The sequence below is a fragment of the Chiroxiphia lanceolata genome, chromosome 13 (assembly GCF_009829145.1).
Source record: "Chiroxiphia lanceolata isolate bChiLan1 chromosome 13, bChiLan1.pri, whole genome shotgun sequence".
Taxonomy (NCBI): domain Eukaryota; kingdom Metazoa; phylum Chordata; class Aves; order Passeriformes; family Pipridae; genus Chiroxiphia; species Chiroxiphia lanceolata.
The window spans coordinates 18695122-18707617 of record NC_045649.1 but is presented as its reverse complement, the minus strand read 5'-3'; the positions used below and the strand labels follow the sequence as shown (position 1 = coordinate 18707617).

Genomic DNA, 12496 nt, shown 5'->3' with positions numbered 1-12496 from the left:
AAGAGGGCTGCTGACAAGATGGATTATAGAAGGAAGTTTCAAAGTCATTTAAGGATGAGGAGCTGGAGGTTTGCATGAATAATGCCAATAATCCTACAAAAAACTCTGCAACACTGAAAAGTTGGAAGAAACTGCTCCCTCTGCTCAGAGCATCACAAAAGCCAATGCTGGTTGGTCTTCACTGAAAGAATGAGAATATTCCCAGTGCTGAGAGGGACTCTGCAAAGAGAAAGCTTTCCCTGGAGCAAATTGTGAGCTCTGGTGGTGGGTCCCCTCTGCACAAGCTCTCCCCACTCCTTCTTTGCCCTAGAAATGCACGGGAATGGGGTCAGCCAGGTTGGAGACAGGCTGATGTTAATTCTGTGACGTGAGAGAGAAAGGTGTTTCTAACACATACCTCATGCTTCGTAAGGTGTGCTAATAATAAACAACAGCGAGTTCATAGTCCAGAAGACACCCTGGAGATGGGATTTGGTAGCTCAGAGGAGAGTGGGAGGAAGCAGGAAGGCTGTTGCTACCCACGGGCATGAGGCTCCCGCAGCGAAATGATACACCATTATCACAGAGCTCACTGTTGGCTGGCATCTAGTCAAACTCCTGGGGACACAGCAACCAGCACCCAGGGTGGTTTACAGCACAATTACACAGCTCCTGCCAGAATAAATACTCGGTGTAAAGCACAGAAACCTCTTGTAGAGAAACCTGCCATAAATACTGCCTGTTGCCCTTTCCCTTCAGGAAAAGCTGCAAAGGGATCTGCTCACGCAGCACCACTGCTGTCCAAGGGCCTCTCCACAGAGCACTGCCCACAATTTGAGCTCCTGAATTGTAGTTGTGCTACAAGTGAAGCAACAAAGCCTAAATGAATATATGCTGAAGGTCTCCAGCTGAAGGTCACCATTTTTAGACCGACCCAGAGAGCTGAAGAATGTTTTGCCAGCGGTATCTTGGCGATGAGCATCTAGCAGAGGGTTTTGTTGGTTTATTGTTTGCAAAGAAGTACTTAACATAATGATTCTCTGATGTCTTCACAACAGCAATAGAAGCGGCATTTCAAAAGAGATCTATGTAAGGTCAGGGATACAACTGGGTTACAGAGCACATTCATTTATGGTAAATGCCAATCACTACAATTGTCAGACACAATATTTGGAAGATCAAAAACAATGAAAAGTTGTTTTTCTTTGGTTTTAAAGGTAAATGTGTATCACTTGTTTTGCTGAAAATCCATGGCAATTACTGGTGAAATAACAAATCTAAAAGACGTTTAATGATTTTAAAATTAAAAAAAAAAATCATTATTTTAAAAGGCACCCTTTTTTATTTTAGGATTATTCCCCATCCTAAGGAATCCAGACAGGTAAATACAAACATGTACTTCCAGGAGGTATGTCCTTTAAAAATCTGGAAAAGAAAAAGGAACAGAAGAGCTGCACCTTCCTCTAAGTTACTTTCCTTCACTAACTTTATTAAAACAATTGCAGTTATGTACATGAGCTCAAAGACTGGTGTGTCTGAACAGCTCTTTAACTGAAGGGAACTGCAGTCATTTTGAAGACATATCTCTGTTACAATCTATAATGAACGTATTCTTCAAGGGGCAATAATTTCTCTCAATTACACAATTTTTCTATTAAAAGTGGCCTGTGTTACAGTCTGGATTGTCAGCTCCTCTGGCCATGAACACACACATTTCTCAGTAAAGCATCTTAGGCACCCCCAGTACGCTATCAATAAGATCAGTAATAACGTTAAAACTTTTTTATTTAATCACATGTTAACATAATCTTTGAAGTTACTTTTCCAATATAAACACACAGGGCACAACAGCTGTTTGGAGATCTCCAATTAGAGCTGTTTTGTGGCTGTCTCTACAGAAAATGCCTCTGGCCAACACAATTTAAACCTTTTCTGTGAATGAATTTCATGCTTTGAAGCCAGCTAATAATTTCTGTCATTTAAGAACAATGCTCCTACCAGTAAAAAAGAGAAAATGAGCACTCCCTGGGCTGCTGCTCCCACCTGCCCGTGTGCCAGGGCACTGCCCTCGGTTTCCCGGGAGCTGCCTGGCTGCTGCCATGTGCTGGCTGGGAAGGGGGTGAGGACTCTGGGACAGTGTTTTAGCAAAGAGTGGAGGCAGCTGGGGAAACGTCAGAGTTTGGTCCCAAGGTCACAGCCAGAATTGGGAAGGAGAACTCTAAATTACAAAGCGCTGGACTGCAGCCAAGCCCATGGGAAGCTGCATTTAGCATATCATTCTCTAAGCAGCAGGATGAAACCTTAACTCCCTTTCGGACAGAATTTGAATGGAATTTGTTATAAGAACACTCTGATTGAAATATCACCAGCTGACTTTCCATGACAACTCGGAAATGGGTTGCAATCGCGGGGGGATCCTCTTCCAACCAGCCCACAATGATGATGAGGGTGATAGAGCCCTATCAAATATTTATGAAAACCAGATGAATTTCTGTGCCAGTGACATGCTGCTATTATAACAGAGACCTCAGATAAACTCCTGACATTAACCTGAGCTGAGGTTTCTCCCCATGTAAACCAAAGGTAGAACGACAAGCTGATTCTAGTATTTGAAGTAAAAGTGCTGCAACAGAGGTTAATAGCAATGTAGTTAGAAGAACATGGTGCAGGTAAGTGTCATGATTTATTATTTGTAGACACTGTGTACAGACTGCCATCAGTGCTGCAGACCTCCTGTGTGAGCTACGGAATAGCAGAGCTTTATGTGTTACGTGCATATACAATATCTAACGCTGTGGGGATACACAGAGTCCTCCAGGAGTGGCAGTATACACAAAACAACATGGGCAGTGCTATTCCAAAGCATTAAACAATTACAGTTTTTATGAGAAAAGGATGAATTCATCATTTCAAGGATGCAAAAGTCACTTCAGATTTTACACGATGAAAAAATAAAATTTAAAAAAAAAATCCAGGTAAATTTTCTGTATCATAAAACTTCTGCATCTTTCTGTCACACCATCAGCTCTGAGACTGCTATTTAAAGATGAGAGATAATATTATTGCCAGTCCCAGTGGGAAGAGGGGCAGCTTGAAGGCAAATCCCCTCCCCCTAGTTTACAAAGGAGGAATAGTGGCATTAATTGCTGAAACAGCTGTCATCCTTCATCTTGGCACTAAGGTAGGTGATGGAAAGCAACGAAGAGATGCTGGAGAGTTTGGGGAGGACCGTGCAAAGGCAGACAGGTCAGTAATTTATTGGACAGCAGCTTCCTTGGATGGCTCATACAGCCATAAGGAACACGGAGATGTGAACCATTTTGCTCATAATTATGAGGGATTTGTTAAAACATCGTCACAGAGCCTTGTGACCAGGAATGGTTCTAAAAAGAGACCAAACAAAGTGATCCAAAGAGCTGTTGAGAAGAAAAGACAGAAAAGTCATAAATTAGTTCTGCAGTTGGAGAGGGAAGTTTTTGGATGTGAGTGTGATACTTCTGGGAAAAGCTGGAAAAAACTATGTAAGTATTTGTAAAACATCACAGAGATGGCAGGAAGGAACTTTCCCTAGAACTGGTGGATGTGTAAATCTGTGTTGGATGGACTAACTTTTGGACTGGGAGATGGAAGGATGAAACAATAGCTGGTCATCACACCAACTCTGCCTTGCACCCCAGTGCTGTGATAGCCCCCAACGTACAGGTTTGGATCACTGCAGATTAGGACAGGATTATCTCTTCTGTTACCAGGCAAATACATTTCTGCCACAAGAAAAGGGCTGCATTCTGTCCATACTCCCTTCTCTGAGCCTTTGGCATCTGCTAAAATGAAGAAAATAGCTGCTCTTCTGAGCTGCAACACAAAGGGGAGATTCATGGCATCATCCCATCCATGTTCCTGCAGCCTAATATGTTTTACTGACCAGGATGCTACTCGTACAATTTCTTTCTTTATTTCCTAGATCTTTTCACAAATGGATTTTGTGATTCCTGAAAAATGAGAAGTCCAAAGGTTCACAAAACGACAATCTGTGTGCTTTTTTTGCCAAATGAAAGAGCAACTTAGCTTTTATCCCATTTATCCCTTAGTCTAACTTCAGATGCACCCTTTAGATTTCTGAATTTATTTTACTAATTCAGCTCATACTGATTTATATGCTTTAAGCAGATCAAGCAGCTCATGCAAAAAAACCCTGTTAAAGTATATTAAATAATTATTTATGTAACATCTTCCATTAAAGAACCTAAAAGCAACAGAAAAATTAATTGATCTTCTTTGAGCTGAGTAGTTTCCCCATTTCAGGACATAAAAATGAAGGCATATTAAATCATGTATTCAAATGTAGGTGCCTAAAGTCAGTCATCTAAATATACATGTCACCAGCTAACTACTGCTGTGATTCTTCCAGCTCAGAAGGGGATCCGGTTTGCATTTGAGGACCACACCGAAGAAAAGGAGAAGCCACCCCATCTCAAACCATTTCTGTGCAAGTATTAAAGGAACCCAAATTTAAAGACCAGGATCTCCTTCAGTTTTGGCTCAAATTAGCAACTGCTAAAAAATAAAGCAACTTCTATTTAGCTCCCACCTTCAAGTGGATGTCAGATCGCAGGCACTCAAGTTCAAAAAGCACTCAAAAAGTTTATGTAAATGCTCCCACCACCTTTCCCAAGGTGAGTAATTACTGCTCTCCCAAGAAGTGCCATTTACTTAACATTTCCTGGCCTTCCCGAGGTTGGTTGCTGCATGAATGGGGGTTGGCAGATCAGGCTTGGCAGCACTGCAGGTAGCACCTGTCCTTCTGTCCTCACCCCCGGCACAGCCGGCAGCCTCCTCTCCCAGGGCACTGACTCGCACTTCCACGGGAGGGAGGCTTCTCTCTGATGAAGACTGAAAGGCCATTTATGGATGCTCTGATACACATTTCAAATTAAGTGTTTTAAGGGAAGTGAAACAATTGCCAGGTTTGCGTGTTTAATGGACCTTGAGCTATAAACAGTCCCCAAAAATGCCTGGTTAATATTGGTTTGACAGTGGATTGGCAAAGTGCTGAGCTCTGAAACATCAAATTAGCATTGATTTGCGAAATGTTACTGAAAGGTTTCTTAAAATCTGCCAGGTTCTGAAATCAATTCAGGAGAAGAGGGTTTCTCCCCCACTCTGCCCTTTTTAAAGTCCTTTCTAGTCCCTTACCAGGAGTCCAAGGACATTCCTTCAGAAATGCTTTAGAAATGTTAATTCTTTTCAAACTTTGTTTTCCCATCCTCATTCAAGAGTGATCGATTCCTCCCAGAGTCTTTCTTCAGCGTACAGTTTCCACTGCCCTCGATGTGTGGGAGGGATGTGCCGCGGTGCCCAGCCCAGCTGCAGCCGGACTCCCAGACGGTGCGTGTTGGACACTCTGGGATGCAGGTGCTCCGCCGCCTCCAGCGCACGGCCAATAACTTCCAGGTGGGATTTGAAGGAACTGGCACTGCCCCATCACATTCCTCTACGGCTTCAGTCCTGGCAACTCCAGCAGCTTCCCCTCTCCCTGCATGGTGTTAATACAGCTGCGCTCAGCGGCCCCAGCGATGCTGGAACACCCTCAATAAACAGGGGAAAGCTGCCAGGCTCTGCTCTCCGAAGGGTTCACGACTCCACTGCAGCTCCGGCTCCGCCTGCCAGAGCCGGGCTTTGTTAACCTTCCTGGCAGCCTGCTCTGCTCTGCTCTGGGGCTCCCGGGACGCTGCCGGAGCCTGGCCACAGCCTGGCCACGAAGGGGAAGAGTTTGAAGAAGGCTTATGCTGCCAGAGGAGGAATTCTCCAGGGTGGCCTTGTCCTGGTTGGTATTAGCTCACTTTGCTTCCATTTTGCTCTATGGGTTTTCAAGAGCAATGATAGAAGAGCATACGCTGAATCAAGACAATCGAGATAGAATGGTGACATTTTTCTCCAGAATTTTTGTCTTCATCTAAGCAGGGTTACAAATGGTAGGGTAAGGTTCCAATATCTGTTAACAGACATTTCCTTGAAAACGTGCTGTAACAGCTATTCAAATGTTTTGCCAGCAAAAGTCATGTAACACCACCTGTGAGAGAGACTTGTGACATTGGTTTTGATCCCCTGAAAGAATGGGAACTGGGTGGCTTTCCAAAGGAAGCCACTGAATGGACCATGTGATGGTTGTTTACTATTAGGGATGCATGCTGTGGTGTGGTTACCACGAAGTGGCACATGCCAACACCTAATGGCTCCAAAAATGGCACTGCCAGACCTGGAAGGTCATCCCCAGCATGGCAGGGTGTGCTGCAACAGTGTCCTCCCTTGTTCCAACCCTTCTCAGCTGTCCTCCCTCTATGCTCTTCACAGGCTGTGAAAATGGGGCCCTGCTGTCCCCTGATTTGCTCTTCTCACAGCGTGTGTTCCACTGCTGAAGCCACAGCTCCAGGTTTCAGTGGGCACTGGGAGCAGACACTGTGCCTGCAGAACATCTCCCTGCAGAGTAGCTGCTCCAGCTCCCGCTGGACTGCCACGGTTGTGCTTCACAGGAACAGAAAACTCCTGGAAGCACCTTTGAACCTCGTTTGTTTGTGGTGGTCCCCAGAATCTCTCACTCAGCATCAGAAACTGGAGGCTGAAGGTGCTGCTCCTGTGCCTCAGCCAAAGCCAGAGAGAAATGTCAGCTGCTGTGTGATGACTAAGTCTCACATGCTTATTGCTCCTATCAGTTAGAGCTCTTAATCACTTTGTGCTGTTTCATCCTATAACATGAATTCACTTCAAGCTGTGAAATTCACCATTTTTGCCATGACTAATTTGTGAAATCTGCCACCTTCCTTTGTGGTTCCGTTGTGCCCTAGTCAGGCATCATCTGTCTGATTAGGGAAATCTGTGATTTGTTTCTTGCAGTTGAGCCAATACAATTTCATTCCCCTCCTTCCTCCTCTTTGCACTCGACTGTGATTTTACTGTTGCTTTTGCCTTCGGATGTGCCGGGGCTGGAGCACTGTGGAGCCATCTTTGCTGGGGCTTGCACAGCAGGTCCTGGCTTTCCTCCTCTGTAGAACCTGTGCACAGGGCTCAACCTGACTCAAGATGAGGCTTTAACCCTGGCTTTGTTAAAGCTGCTTAGGTCTATTATATTATGTTTACCATCCTACTACATTTCTCCCAGTCTGGTTGCCGCAATATTTTGGAAATCATTTCCCACCTGCCTTGCCAGTGCCTTGTTTCACATACATTCATCTGTTACTCTTTATATTGAACATTGCTGGCATTACTAAATGCTATAAATATACCCAGTATACCATAAAAATACACAAGCAGATGACTGGTCTTGCCTACAAGAAATACTATGAATTTTTCATTTTTTCACATGCTCTGGGCAAAATCCAGAGGGTGCTCAAGGAACATCTCATAACTGAATTGGGTCCTAAATTCCTATTTTCTCACTGATTAGTTAATGTCTAAAAATATTTTCCCACACTCTTAATGTCTTAATTGTTCCTTGAAGACATTGCAAGCTCACCCATCCTTTTTTTACACCGTCTTACAAACCCAGTGAAATATTATTTTAGTATTTCTGTCACTGAAATACAATGATAAATGGTCTTCTTTTAAGATCAGTGGGAACAGAATAATGGATGTGCAGGAAAGCTTATTGACTTGCTTTTGCCAAAACGGAGTCCTGCCATGAAGTTTAGAAGGATCACAAGATGCCCTGGATACTTCTCATGCTTCTCTTTGTTTAATGGTAAAGCTTATAGGTTTGGGCTACGCAGTTTTACGAGATAAAGACAGAAAAGCAAAGGGAACCTTCCCTCCTAGCTCTACTTATTTTCACCATAACTTTCCTTCCCATCTCTCTGTTTCTGTACTCTACCTTTTTTTACCAGTTTCACTCAAAATTAATCACCTCCCTGTCTGAAAAGCAGTCATGGAACTAAGATTCAGCAACATGATTTCTCTCAACAGATAAATAAATGGGCAAATCTCCAAGAATCCCTGTCTATAATTAACCCTTTATCAAAATCCCAGAAGAGGAAGTTCAGGAACATCCCAAGAGCCTGTTCATTACTTTGTCTGGCTATCAGAAAACCTATGGGCCTGATGATGCTTCTGCCCAAACAGTGCCCAAATGTCTCTGAATGACCCTGAGAGCAGGATTAGGGCTGGTGCTCAGCACCCCATGCCCTCCTCTGTATTTGCTGCTTCCAGCACAGCAATCTTGCAGCCACACCAGCCCGAGCTATTTACTCACCACCACTGTGGACTAATCAGATGGCAATAAAAGCTTTTACTGTGCCATCCTGTTTGTGATCAGCAGAAACATAAAAAGCATGAGAGAAAATTGATTTTTGGCATTAATTGTGAGCAAAGAACATTATACTGAGCACAGAGAGGGTGGGTTTTTTCAGGCAGAAAGATTCTATTTTAGTCTTTGAAAAGTGATTCTGGAAGATGCTGAGCTAAGCCCAATGGACACACTTTTCAAATACCATAAGGCAAAGAGTAGTTACTGAATCTCCTCAGTCTTATTAGCTTACATAAACATAAAAATTTGAATAATGTTTAAAAAGCTAAATTCTCCAGATAATCAGTAAGTGTTCATTACTGAGATGTAGCAAATATGCATGAGATTTCCCCGGTGACATTTTGGTTGCACGACTTAAAAGGTGTAGAAAAGCCTTCTCCACGTGGGGTCGGGCAGAAACTTCTGCAGGCTCCAGAGGTCACTCAACCACAGCGTGGACCTTCCTGGTCCCCTTCAGGAAGGAGCAGGAGGAAATCAGAATTCACTGACTTGTGCTACAGCTCTGGTGATTTATAAATAAATCATCCCCACACGATGATTGATGTCTCCATATAAATAATTAAGTCTTGACCTTATGTTATGACACCTGCTAAATTTTTTGGCACTTGAAACCAGTGCTCAGGAGAGATCCTTGACTCTGGATAAATAAAGGTGGGACTAAGTTCGAGGGGAAGGGGGAGTCAGGTTGTTGTTTACCCTCATTTTGTTCTGTTTGATTCCATCAGCTAATTGATGATGATTATTAATCTCCGTTGCCATCTACCCTATGGATTTAATTCCTGCCTGTGATTGCTGTTGGAAAGTTTGCTCCATTAGGAGCAGACTTTGATTGGATTTCCAGTCACCAGAGTTTCCCAGAGCTCCCCCAAATCACTGTGTGACCTAGCCCAGGCACTTTACACTTTTTTTTTTGGCTCTTTTCTTTGTTTGGTGGCAGGTCTCCCGTAGCCACTGTCATTCTGCTCAACCAGGCTAGGTAGCAGGTGTCAGCAAAAGTTTAATTTGGAAGCTCATGAATTCAAAAGAAGAGCTTAACAGTTATCCCCAACACAGAGAGCTGCTGTGGCCTGAGCCTGGAAAAGAGAAAATCCCAGGGACATGAAAGGAATTGATGAGACACCAGGCATCTGACAAAATGAAATCTTCTTGGGATAAACCAGGGATATCTCCCCCCTCAAATAGTGAGCATCATTAATAAACAAAACGGATTTAGCAATGGCATTTCCAATTTTCACTTCTGAGACTGTTCAGGTTTACCATTCACCTTCCCTCACTGCTATTCAGCCTATTCTCTGAAGAGCTGCAACTTTTAAATCTTGCAATAAAATACAAGCATTTCAGGGTATGCATCTATCATGAAAAAAAAAAAAGAGCATCTTTAGGTTTTTTGAAGCATGTTAATCTGCACGCAACACAAGTCAGCTATAGACAGAAAACAACATTATAACACAATTACAATAAGGGCTTTCCTAACTCCTCAAAAAGCTTAAAAAAATAATCACACAGCTACGACCGGGTATCACATCATTTCTGGCTACTTCCACAGCCAACACCGGGGAATCCCAGGTGTCAGCCAGGTGCCTGGGCTGTCCGGTTGCCCATCTCTAGCACACTGGGGCTAACACACTTGGACAAATTATTCTCTGCCGTGTGTTTGCCGTGGTTTGAATCTGCCCGTTCTGGAGCGCTGGGTGAGGTGTAAAGTGGCTTTTCAAGGTCCGGGCTGCCCGTGTCGCCCAGCAGGGGCGGGGGGATCGGGACGTGCCGAGAAGTGCTCCTCCGGGACAGCAGTGCCCAGAGCAAATCCCTGTCCTCTACACAGAACTCCAGAAATGAAAAAGTGCCCTCCTGTCCCCTCGCACCGCTCCTGCTCGCACAGGCTGAACTCCGGGAGAACTGGGTTTCCAGTCTAGGGAGATGCCTACATTTATCAACTAGTTTGCTTTGAATCCCGTTATTTTCGCTACACAAACCCACGCCGGACTCGCACCCGCGAGCAGGCACAGCCCGGCGGAGCCGCCGGCTCCATCCTCACCTGGAGTTGTGTCCCGGTGCCCGAGCGGGGCTGGGCTGCGGGGGCAGCGGAGCGGGATGGGGCGGAGGGGCCGCGCCGCAGCCCCGGGGCGACCCCCGCCCCTCCACCCCCAATTCCCGGCACCGGGAATTACTGCGCCGCGAGGGCAGCCCTGAGGTGAGGGGGTCGCGCCGCCGGGAAAGGGGGGGACACGGGACGAGGGTCCCCATCGCAAGTTTGGGCACTTTCCCGAAGTGGTGCGGGGAAAAGTTGGGGAGCGGCCGGGGGTGCGGGGGGCCGGGGTGCGCAGCGCGGCCCGGGGACGGGGGTGGGGGTCTCACCACTGACCTGCCGCGGCCGCGCCGCCTCCCGCGCCCGCTCAGCGCATCCTCCGCGCCGCTCCCGCCGCCGCCCTGAGCGCCGCAGCCGCGGCTCCGCGCCCGCGATGCTCGGCGGGGAGGAGAGAGTGAAGCGGGACAGCCCGCCCGGAGACGGGAGGCCGCCGCCCCCTCCCCGCCCCCCGATCCCCGCTCCGCGCTCCGCTCGGCCCCCGCCCCGCGCACCTCCGGCAGCAGGTACGGCCTCCGCCGGGAGCGGCCCCGGCCCGGCCGCGCCCCCGCGCATCGTCCCCCGCCGCGGGCGGGGCCGCCGCCTTGCCAGGGAGCCGCTCGCCTTTCCGGGCAGCCGCTCGCCTTTCCGGGCAGCCGCTCGCCTCCGGAGCCCGACGCGTCCCCGCGGCTCGGGCTGCGCCGGGCGGTGTGTGAAGGGCAGCGCCGTGTCTGCCGGCGCGGGTGTGACCGCCCTGCGCGCACCCGGCTCCTGCATCCCGAGCCTCCGCCCGCGCGGCTCCCACAGAGACAGCGCAGCCCCCGAGCGGGAAGTTGCGGGGAGCGAGGAAAGGTCCCGGGCAGGGTGCTGGGAGAACCTCTGCGCCCCTGCTGCCGGGTGTCGTCTGGGAGGAACGGGGCAGGGAGGCTTTTCCGTATCCTCAGTGTGGATACGAGCATCCTGCCGGGCGTCTCCTGCGGGCTGCAATTTGACATCGTTATTGAAAATATATGTGTTTTGAGACTAGTTGGGGAGATCCGTGGCCCACACTTGCTCCCAAAAGGAGGCGACTGTGAACACACGCCCCAAGGGCAGACACAGTAGAATTAACTGGAAGAGAATTGAAGTGGTGGTGCCCTCAAACAACAAATCGGAGCAGACTCACTGTAGCCGGGGCATGGTGGGCACCAAGGTGCCTTGTCTCGAGCCTGGATATGGACTGTGGAGTAACTGCATAGAAGGGGCCTCTTGCACTCTCTGCTGGCTATTTCCCACCCTAAAATACTGGGAGGTACTGGAGGTATATTCTGCTGTGCAGCAGAATAAAGAGTCTCATTAGAGCAAAACCAGAGTATGGCTGTGGTCCCCAAGAGCGGCCTCGGTGGCATGCCTGGCTATTGCTACTGTAATTAAGTGGCTATTGGCTGAAATTAAGAAACATCAGAATTATATTAAATAGTGCCCCCAGAGCCTGGGCATCGAGGGGGTGCCCTGCACCCGCTCCTCAGCTTTGGGAGTGTGGGTCCCAGGAGCTGCCCTTGCTGCCAGGGAGCCACGGGAGCAGGGTTTGCCAAGAAACAAAGCCAGATGTGTTGTGTTGAGTCCCCACCATCCAGCCTCAGCCAGACACTCTGTGTGTGCAGCGTTAAATGTGTGTCAAGATGGAGCCTATCCACAGCCCTCAGAATAGTTTCAGGTGTGTTTTATAAATAACCTATGACATTTATCCTGACTACATTAGCAGAAATACATTATACTTAGTGTGCTCCCCATCAATCAATTGTTCTGACTAAGTAGGTGTTATTTATTAAAGTATTGATTAGGGACCCAATTCTGTAGTCCTCAAGCAAGCCAGCTCTTTGCTGATAGGATGGAATATTTGATTGAGAGTTTCGAGGCCAGACTTTATGTAATTCTATTGTCATAGGAAAAAAAGGTGCACGTGATACGGCTTTCCAGGGGAAGATGCATTCATGCCACTTGGAGTTCAAAGGAAGAATAACACGTGAAAACTGCAATCATTGCTTTACCTGAGCACCTTCTGTCCTACTCTCTGTGGCGCAGGGCGCATAAGCTGTCACAGCAAAAATAATAAGCCTAACTGGGGAAAGTGAGTTGCATACAATAAATGTAAAACATTCCTCGATGTCTGTTGCTAT

The 12496-nt window shown here is 47.1% G+C and overlaps 1 protein-coding gene across 2 annotated transcripts in view; it reads right to left on the bottom strand.

Moving 5' to 3' along the window:
- Positions 1-10923, bottom strand: part of CHST8 (carbohydrate sulfotransferase 8) — a 176262-nt gene extending 165339 nt beyond the window's left edge. Inside the window, exon 1 of one of the 2 annotated variants that reach the window (XM_032701589.1) lies at positions 10853-10923. The gene's annotated coding sequence lies outside the window, so the exon portion shown is untranslated. Of the gene's footprint in view, positions 1-10637; positions 10685-10852 lie in introns of those variants that run through there. The other variant, XM_032701590.1, reaches the window with a different exon arrangement.
- Between the last annotated feature and the right edge of the window lie 1573 nt (positions 10924-12496).